We start from the raw sequence: 10,580 nt of genomic DNA on the forward strand, positions 1-10,580 counted from the left end.
AAAAATTCTTGATGCATGCTAAAAAATACAGTCGTCCTAAAATTGAACCCTGGGGCATACATTGGTTAATGGATGCTGGGTGCAATAAAATGTCGGCCAAGCTTATTATTTCGAAATGATCAGTAAGGCAACTGAGTAATAATATGTTAAAGTTCGGCCAAAGGTTCCCAGAGACTCCAGTTAGGAAAAAAGAACGGTGTTGTTAATTGGCAAGTCCTCTGGAAGTCACCGACACCGAAATGTTTAGAATGCATTATCATTTAAGCTCGCACATAGCTGAACATTCTACAACCAGCGCACAAGCGAAAACTGGTTCGCACGAAGAGAAAAAAAAGAAGGAAAGTCGAAGGAAGAAACGGAGAAATTACAAAAGACGCTCATAGGAGGAGGGCACAAATTGTATATGAAAGCAAAAAAATAGTACCGACAAAAAAAAAATCAAAGAAAGACGGAAAAAAAGAAACTGGAGGGAAAGGTGAATATACAAGAGGAAACGAAATTATAAGTGAAAGCGCGGAGAAACTAACGATTAACAGATAAAGAACAAAGCGAATTAAAACTGAAACGAAAGCCACACTGGAATGAAGTGAATGGAACAAAATTAAGAAACGGCGAGTCTCTGAAATTTCATCTACATGCGGAGGGCGTTTCCTCGACATATCCAGCGTTCTTTAATCTTTTTCAACGTTGACATTTTCGCTTTCCGGGTAAACATATCCCCAATGACTACCTTTTTGAGAGGTGGGAGTAGCGTTACAAATAAACGCTGAAAACCTCATTTAATAAATAATAGACGGCTAGATGGGCCGATGCGATGAACAATCATAAGCAGGGTGAGCTTTCGGGAGAAAGCTTTTGCATTTTATGTTGTTTTTGTTTGATGGCGTTACATTCAGGCATTGCTTCATGGTAATTCGTCTGGATGTCTTTATGGTGCGCTAAGGCCTCTTTTTTTGCTGTGGCTGTTTGACATTTGGAGCATTTACCCTTCGTTTTATTTTGACTGGATTTATGGCTGACTAACCATTGTTATGCTTTAATATTGTGTGCACGTTTCGCTTTCTTTGGCGCGCCGCGTCCGATCAGCAGGTGACGCGCGTTCACTTTCAGCCAATCGAATCTATACAAAGTCTATAGAGTGCCCTGGTGACGCAAGGGCAGTAATTGGGAAAAATCCAGCCCTGCCTTTGGAACGACGCATCTTGTCAGTGTGTCCGCGCAGTGAGATTTCTCTTTTCGCGCATGGGGAGAGTCAATCATACTAAACAGGAACCCGGCCCGGCGGGCTGCACGCGTGAGAAGCGCTATTGTACCCAAACGGGTAGAAAACTGATGCAGAGTGGCCGTCAACATGAAGCACCGCATCGTTGTAAATCTTCTCGCGTGTCGCTTAGCATTGATTCGCGGACTAGTTATATGCAATGGCGTTCCACAGGTGCATGATCACGCGAAAGCATTTTCCCGCTAAGTGTGATTGACACTGTACGCTTTCCTATTCAGCGTTTTATTTTTTTTACCCCGGAAATGACCATTACCCTAGACTGTGCATGTTGCCATAAACTAATGCGCAAAAATGGACAGGGTTATGTGCATCGGTGTATGATCATCTACCTGTCTCGTGGGATCATACGCACTTATCTTTTCACGCAATATTACCGGCATGGTTTAACTGCATGATAATGAAGCAAAAGCGATATACTGCATCTGAATCTGAACGCCGGCCGTGGATAGCTTCGGCTACGTCCGTCACCAAGAATGTTCGAATGCATGTTTATCGACGAAGCACCGATATTTAGAAGGTGTTGAGTGCAACTCTAGTTAATATCTCTTTTCTCTGTGGCCTGGGGCTTACCAAACCACAGAAAAGTATTTGTAAACCAAACGATACGATTTTTCGGCATCCGCTTTGTTCCTCCGGTCACTGAGCTCGATACTCGTGTCTATTGAAATAGTGTACACGAAATCTATGGGCATAATAACGCAAATGCCTTACTAGCCCCATAATGCGAAATCCGTCTGCCATTGCTGTAGTTGTACTAGATGCAGTTGGGATTGTCAACAGGCGACGGGGTTCATAACGATGGCGTACGGCATCACTAATGAACCTCCATGTAGTGGAAGATTTCACAACTTCTATATCAAACATGTGTTCCATTTGCAGTATTCCGGGTGGTGCCATCCTATTTCTTTTACCCTTCAGAACGCCGTCGCAAGCCTAGTTTGTGATTGAAATCAAAATGATGACATATGCCATACCCTCTTTATCAAAAGTAACAATACATGCGCGAACGGCCGGCGCGAGCAAGAGCGCGGTCGTGAGGTGGCATTGCGTTTGCGGGAGCCTGCTGGCGAGTGCACATTCAACAGCAGCTACGCACGGAAAGGCTGAACGGGTTTATGAGACTCGAGGAACGTTACAGCTGAAGAGAAAGAATGGCAACGAAATATTCGCAGTTGATTGGCACAGAATAGGAGCGAAAAATGGCATTGCCCCTCGTAACCGCCGATGACCTCTCACATCCACGTATTAGCGGCATTTGAATGCAAAAACTAAAACGTTTAAGAACGTCGTCGTAAACAATGGAATCGACAGATTTGCGATGTGGCTCCAGCACTGGCCAAGCGGCGCCCGCGCACCCGTCATGATCCATGTCCAGTCTCAGAATATCAAAAATTAGTCTTAGCTACTGTCTTTTCTGTCCACCTTTTTGAACAGCGGTGTTAAAACCCGCTACCATCAGGTCAGCAAGCCCGCTAAGTTCTTAAAGTATTAACTTGAGTTGTGTGGAGCGCGGAAAGCAGCGCAGTGAGAGAGACATTTTTCGCGTTCGCAAGAGCCTTTTGCGCACCAGCGCATGAAAATATAACCAAGTGTAACCCAGTTACACACACGCACACAACCAATTTAGTGGAAGGCATACATAGTCTGTTAAATTTTCATGCGCTAGCGCGCGAAAGGGCTCCTGCGAAACGCGAAAGATTTCTGAGAAAGAGAGACAGAAACAGAAGAACGGAGTACAGCTGGAAGGTTAACTTGTCAATGCCCAGGGGGGCCAATTTGCACATACAGACGGGGATCAAATGAGAAAAGGGAATGAAAGCGAAAGATGACTGGAAATCGTGGTATGAAGCTATGGTGACGCCGCGTGCACGTGTTCATTAGTGTCGAAACGCTAAAATGCAAAGCAATAAAGAAAGATTCTTTTTTGGCTGGATTAAAAAGCAGTCAAGATAAAAAGTCAGTTAACAACATCACATGAATACAGCGTAGTGTCATAACGTGCTCTTGAGTAATTATATTTGTTTTCCGAATAATAAGCAAAGGGTGAGCCTGTATGCACACATCTGCAAAACCTTACGTGAAATACATCATAAGTGGCAAGCAGACATGTTCCATATACATGGCGCGTACATTACTTTATTAAAAAAGAAGCTGCCAGTAAATTTGCTTGCTTCTTCCATAGTGGGAAGACTCCATTTCGTTGACATTGAAGTGTATGCATAGTGCTAGACAAATATGGCAGTGTTTGAGCTGAAGTTTAAGGCAGTACTTGGCGATCTATCGATGCCTGTCAGGGTTAGTAATGTTAACAATTTCACTTGGTAACGCTTTCCACATTTCGATAGCCTTAGGAAGAAACGAGTATTTAATCGTGTTGCAACGCGCCAAGAATGGTCTATGCAATAGTTATGGCTAACTCGGGTGGATCGACGCTGAGGTGTTAACAGGTAGTCTTCCTTATGTATGTTTAATCTATGATGATAAATGTTGTAAAGGAACTTCATTACAGTCGTTTTCCGGCGACAAAACAAGATCTGTATTTGTGCAGTGATGCGCATGGCTGTTACGCTTTCATGACGTGAGTATTTCGAATATATGAATCGTAGTGCTTTCGACTGAATTGTTTCTAACTTTTCGATCAGGTACGCTTGATGGGGATCCCAGATTATGTTTGCATACTCAAGGATAGGTCGTACTAATGTTTTATAGGCTGTTAACTTCACGTGCGATGGAGCCATTGCTAGTCTGCTGCGACGAAAACCAAGCTGCTTGAATGCGTTGCTACATATGTTCTCGATGTGTGCATGCCATTTAAGGTCTTGGGTTAGTGTGATCCCCAGGTATTTTGCTTTGGCTACGTGTGGTATCGGGGAGCCAGATAATGTGTAGTTGTAAGACAAAGGAATTTTTTTCTTGTTGTGTTTAAATGCACCGTTTTCGATATGTTAATTTGCATGTCCCAGGCTGCACACCAGTCAGAAATGTTTTTTAAAGAAGACTGAAGTTTCATTTGGTCACCAGAGCTGTTCACGGCTGTATAAATCACGCAGTCCTCTGCAGAAAGTCGCATTGTCACTCCATGTTCGGCACACAAATAGATATCATTTACATATGTGAGAAACAGCAGGGGCCCAAGAACGGAGCCCTGCGGGACCCCCGATAGGACTTCAAGGTAATCTGAGTGGAAACCATTTATTGAGACGAACTGTTTAAGGTTGGAAAGATAGGCTTCTATCCATGCTACTATTTTCAGATCAATACCTATCGTTTCTAGTTTTAAAATCAATTTTTTATGGTGAACACGATCGAAAGCTTTAGCGAAATTTATGAGGATTGTATCAGCCTGTAGTCGAGAAATAATTATTGATGCCAGGTCAGTGTGATTTCAAACACTTGAGTAGCTGTTGACAATTTATTTCGAAAGCCATGTAGTCTGGGGAATAGAAGGTTGTTTTCTTCTAAAAATGTTACGATAGCATTATGAATTATATGCTCCCTTACCTTGCAACACGAACTGATTAATGATATAAGTTGGTTTGCGTTCACCAGCAATTTGCTGCCGCCCTTGTGAATAGGGTTCACCTTTGAATGGAGCCAATCTTGTAAAACAGTACCTGTTTTAAGTGACTCGGTACATTTTGCGCACAGAAAAGGAGCAATCTACTCAGCATAGCGTCTAATGAATACGTTTGAGATGCCATCAGGACCAGGACACTTTTTCGTATCTATTTGCAAGAGTAAGTTAAGGACGCCTGTTTGTGTTATCACCACTTCGGGCATGTGGCTAGTGTGCTGCGCAGGGGTTGGATTCACCGGTGTTGCACGTGTGAAGACAGATTGGAAGTATGAATTTAAATAGTTTGCAATCGCTCACTGATATTTACGATACATCCGTCAACTTATATTTTTGAGATCGCGTCATCAGATTTTGATGAATAGCGCCAACATTTCTGTGGTTGTGTAGACAAAGTTCGACATTGTGCTTGAAAAAAACCTTACTCTCGCCTCTTTAATTTATTTCATGAACAGGGGGGAGGGGGGATTTCACATATTTCCGCAAGTGATTTTTTACTTCTACGAATTCTCACGAGTTTTCGCTTTAGGTGAATAATATTGCGGGTAATATATGGCGTTTTACGTTGTCTTCTTTTCGTCTTGGATGGAATGAATTTTTCTTCCCAGTATATTATCGTTTCCTTGAGCTTTAGCCGTAAGTCTTAAACACTTGACCGGTTTTCCAAAATATAAATATCCGAATTAAATATATAAAGTCGATGATGCTCACGTCATAAGCCCGACTATAACCTTTCGTTACAATACGTGTCTGCTCAAGGTGCACTGCGGTGCTCTGCTGTCCCATCTGTGGAAATGTTAATGCGAGTAACTTATCGTCTGATATACTTTCCGCAATGACAAGTTCCGGGGTTCACATGCTAGATACAATAACAAGATTGAGCACTGAGCTAGTCTAGCCCTGAATGCGTGTCGGCAATAGTAACCAGCTGTTGTAAACAAAAAACTGAACATTATGTTTAAAAGCAGTTCGCAATTGATCACTTCCTTTCTTCCAGGAGTTAAGGTGGTCCAATCAATTCCGGGTAAATTGAAATCTCCAGATAATATGATTTTAGTCCGTTCTTTCATTTTAGAATTCAAATAGTCGTGCCATTTCAAATGATAGTCATCTGTGGCGTTCGGGCACCTAAAAATACCACCGATTACTGCTTATCATTACCCGTTGTTATCATGCACCAAACACTTTAATGGCCGTCCATGCCTTCCTCTTCCTTGAAGTAGAGGTCCTGCTTAATGGCAATAGCAACCCCTCCACCACGGCTGTTCCTATCAGATCTAAGAAGTGTGTAAGAATCAGGGACGATTTCCGAGTCATGTATGGAAGAGTGCAACCACGTTTCTGTAATTATTATTACGTCTGAACTGTAAAGCAGGAATAATTCTTTTAATTTATCATCCTTATTAACAATGGTCCCAGCATTGAAACCCAGAATGATTAATGGATTATTGTGAAAACGTCATTCAGCGGGACCACCATGAGATTTCGAAAATGTGTTTTTCGTTTGCCTCACTGGTACCCTTTTATCCTCTGTGGGATCCCATGCGTACATATTATTGTTTATTTTGAGCTTGTCAAAAACTAAACTTACTTTATCCCCATTGTCGCGATTCAATTTAAAGACTGCCATAATTTTTTGCGTATTTCGCACACAGGAACCGAGAAATTCTCAGATATTGATATTCCACTGTTCTTTAGCTTATGGCAACTTTGAAAAACCTTAACCTTTTCAGTGAAATCATAAAAGCGCAAGATGACAGGGCGTTTATTGCCAGCATCTTTCCTGCCTACACGATGGATGCGTTTTATGGATCTGACCTGGACTTCCAATTTGCTTCTCAAGAAATTGTTTTCTACTTTTTTTGAAGCTCGGAGGCACTCTCGTTATTTTCCTCTTTCAATCCAAAGGTCACAATATTATTGCTACGGCTTCTATTTTCCAGGGCATCCAATCTTTTAGTGATTTGGAACAATTCCTTATGCATAACCACTACAGATTCCTCACATTTCTGCACTTTTTCATTACATAGCTTTAGCGACGCTAATGTGTCTTCTATTTCAGAGAGCCTGAACTGAACACCCTCAAATCCACCTTGCAAAGCAGTTTGGGTAGCCTTAATTTCCGTGACAGTGCTCAGAATTTGATCCAGTTTCTGTTCATCAGGCACAGGGTTCTCCTCCACATCACCACTTAGCTTCAACAGCATGCAAAGCACTCGCGATTACTCATGGCAGCAACAAAAAATACACTGGGGGCTCGGCAGCACGACAAGGCAGGCACAATCGCTTCTAAGGCAACTTGTGAATGACCATTTGTCACTAACCTGTGCAAAGAAAAGTACGAAGTTCAGCATCATGCGTCTAACGGTGCCGCCGAGCCCACTGAAGAGATCTGCTGTCCGTCCAGTCTTTTTAGGCCGTTCCCACGAAGTCTCGGATGTTGCCGCTGCGCCAAACGATGTGTCCAAACGAGGTAACGGCGATAGTCCTTCCATGCGGTTTCCATCTGAGTGCACCGATATAAGCGACCCAAACACTCCCGTATGCAAACTTGGTTGCCGATGTCGCGTCACCGACGTCACAAAAGACAGATGGCCCGGGGACACATGGAAGTCGCCAGAGCCCGATCCACTGCATTCCAGTAGCGCCTGTGCAAAGAAAAGTACAGTCGAGCGCGATTTGAAGGTTATCGCGCGAGCGCCGACCGGGTACATGAACAGCGCCATGGCCCAGAATTCTCTGCCGAGGCGAGGGAGGTATCAAGCCAGCTTCCCTCACTCTTTTTGCTGTTCCTTTGTTAGCCGTCACTCCCTGCTGGGACATCACTTTCATTTTTTTCGTTTGGTTCTACGAACAGGCAGTTATAGTTATGAGCGCGACGTATTCTTCGGTATTATCTGAAATTGGACACTTTATCGCAACAAATGGAAAGCTTAGAACCAAGCGAAAGGGCGGTGAGTATGTCGCGGGGGTGATGGTTGTTGCATGGAACAGCGAACGAGGGAGAGAAGAGTGCGAAATCATGATTTTTCCTGTTCCAAACCCGGCCGCCAGGTGCCAGGAGTGCAAGGCTGGTCGACGCTCGCGCGATAACCTTCAAATCGCGCTCGACTGTACGAAGTTCAGCATCGTGCGTCTAACGGTGCCGCCGAGCCAGTCACAGCACCATATGACTCCTCGGGTGGTCGCACTTACGAACTGTCCAGACAGATAATTCGAAAGCGTCGCAGTGCTCTCTGAAATGCCTCATCTCGCGCAGATAAGCCGCTTGAGTTAGCAGACCGCCATTGCTTCGCTTGGCAACCTCACGGATCAATGGTTTCTCTGCGAGAGCAAAGCGTTTGCGACGGGAAGACAGATAGTGCCCTCGTGCGGCTGTAAATTTGCGCTTCCATTTTCATCCTTCAAAAGGTTGCGCGGCTGAAAACTACTCTTATGGCGTCGTTTCAGTACTTTCTGTAATTACAGCAAGATGTCTAAGCTTACATCACCACCCAGAGTAATTTTGTACGAAACTGCGGTGAGTTGACAGCCTCCTGTACTCCACATCAAATTCGCCGCGTTATGCACTCGCCTAACGTGGCGCCCAACTTCTGCCATTTTCGTCAATGACAGCACATTGTTTATGTCATGAAACTTCATTTTGTCATAACAGTCTGATGTGTATGCATGACGTATTTCTCGCTGCACAACGTGAACCAGTCAGATTACAGGAATAGTACCTTTTATCTCATCCGTAATACAAGCATAGTGTTTTCCTCCCAATCATCTATACCAGTTTTATTTTTTTTTTTCCGTCCGCAGTTACTGATATCTACTATTCAATCGGCGTGAATAGCTCTGCTAAAGATGTGTCTGGCACTTAACGTTATTTTGACGGCACTGCAAGAAGCCATTTCGACAGCTCAAAATTTTGCGCCACAAGATTGAAACACATGACCATTCTGAGAACCAATCAAACAATAAGGCGGCGAACAGCGGCCATGTGCTGAAAAGATCCCGAAACAGGTGACAAGCTTCTGGGCAGCACGAACAAACGATCCGTACTCGGGGGTCGCACGCTTCCCTGTGTACTGAAATTTAAGAAATTGAAGACGCGATATCCAAGCATCTTACAGATACTTAGATAAATTGTGCCATTGTTTAGCACACGATATCGTATGCAGGAACACGAAAAGTACTCTGACTGCTCAAGGAATCTACTCAAAATGACCGCCGACTAAGGAGCTGTACTGACGCTGCGATCAACAATACAATTCAACACGCATATGCACAAAGACGGGATGGGGTTGAGTACAATTTGCAGGCATTTCGATTTTAATACATGAGCAAGAGCTATAAATTGATCGCGTTTTAGCTTACAGTGACTAGAGTCAGCGTCAAATGCAAAATGACCAAAATGAACTGCGCACAGCACGACACCCGTTTCGGATGACTAGATCATAAGTGGTGAAATCTGAGATATAGTGCAGTTGAGTTTTCTTATTTGAAAGGCGCGATAAAATATTTCTAAGTAACAAACAACCCGTTTGGATTTTTGTTCAGGAGGGAATAATTCTGCGTTTTCGTGCTCGCGTTGCTGCCATCCTGTTCGTGTTTTTTTTTTTTTATTCGGCATTTTTATCTTTTTTATTCGCGAGTGGCGCCCCCTGCATTAGTTTCACTAGACTCACTGCGGTTCCAGGCGCAAGGCTCAGACCATTTTATAATCACCCACAGGTCGGCGGACGCACACATGTATCGACTCTCTCGGGCTCATTCACGCTCAGATCATGATCTGAGTCTTGATTAAGTCCGGACTCAAATTCAGATCGCATTGGCCCTAAATGGTAAGCTTTCGACGATGTGTATAACTAACAGAAATCGAGTAGCAGTCACCGCATCCCATAAATAGAGACAGAGTACACTAACTCCCAGAAGGGATCTTTCGTTTCCCGCAATCTTCACTTACGTACGCAGTTATCTTCAGAGGAGATTAGGCTCGTTTCTAACATCATCGCATCAACACAAGGCAACTTGCTTATTCTAACAGAAAACTGGCTACAATATGACGTTAGTGATATCAAAGTTCTGGCGCAACTTGTCTGACATCAAAGTTCACCCAAGTGACCGTGAATTATCAAAGAGCGGTGGTGTTCTCATAGCAGATCGTCAGCAAATTTTATGTTTTGTTGTAAACGTCTAATTTAAGATCGGAATAATTTAGTTACTGTATCGCTCATAACCAATTCAAGTGTTAGCATTTGCATTGAACTCCTGTAATGGCCGATTACAATGAATATAGGGCTATTCTTCGCAACGACCTGGCGTTGGCGCGTCGTGCGTTAAAAATGTTGAGCGAGGACGAAGGCCGAACAGGTGCTGGACCAGGGAAGAATGATTGAGTCACGTTATGCTACCGACTGCCTACGGTCTCGAGAGCTTGTTCTGCGGAGGCCGCAGAGTGCCTGGGGCAGAGAATTGCCACGTTCTGCAGAATCGCCGATGCAGAGGAAAGCCATGAGCTCGTGGATCACAAGCCCACCGCAGGCATCAACTTGGCCGAGTTGCAAGGCTCTTCCGCATGCCTGCCAACTCTGCTGACGTCCCCGGGAGACTCCTGATTTTTTACCGAACTTTCTGGTTGTACGACCACTGTCCTATATCTCCCGATAAGTCTCCTCTGCCCGCGCAAGTACGGTTCACATAGTTTAAGCAAAGCTGAGTTTTGGTACAGTTGGCAGG

This window comes from Amblyomma maculatum, unplaced genomic scaffold (genome assembly GCF_055883805.1).
Source record: "Amblyomma maculatum isolate TAMU_Amacu unplaced genomic scaffold, ASM5588380v1 scaffold_41, whole genome shotgun sequence".
Classification (NCBI taxonomy): Eukaryota; Metazoa; Arthropoda; class Arachnida; order Ixodida; family Ixodidae; genus Amblyomma; species Amblyomma maculatum.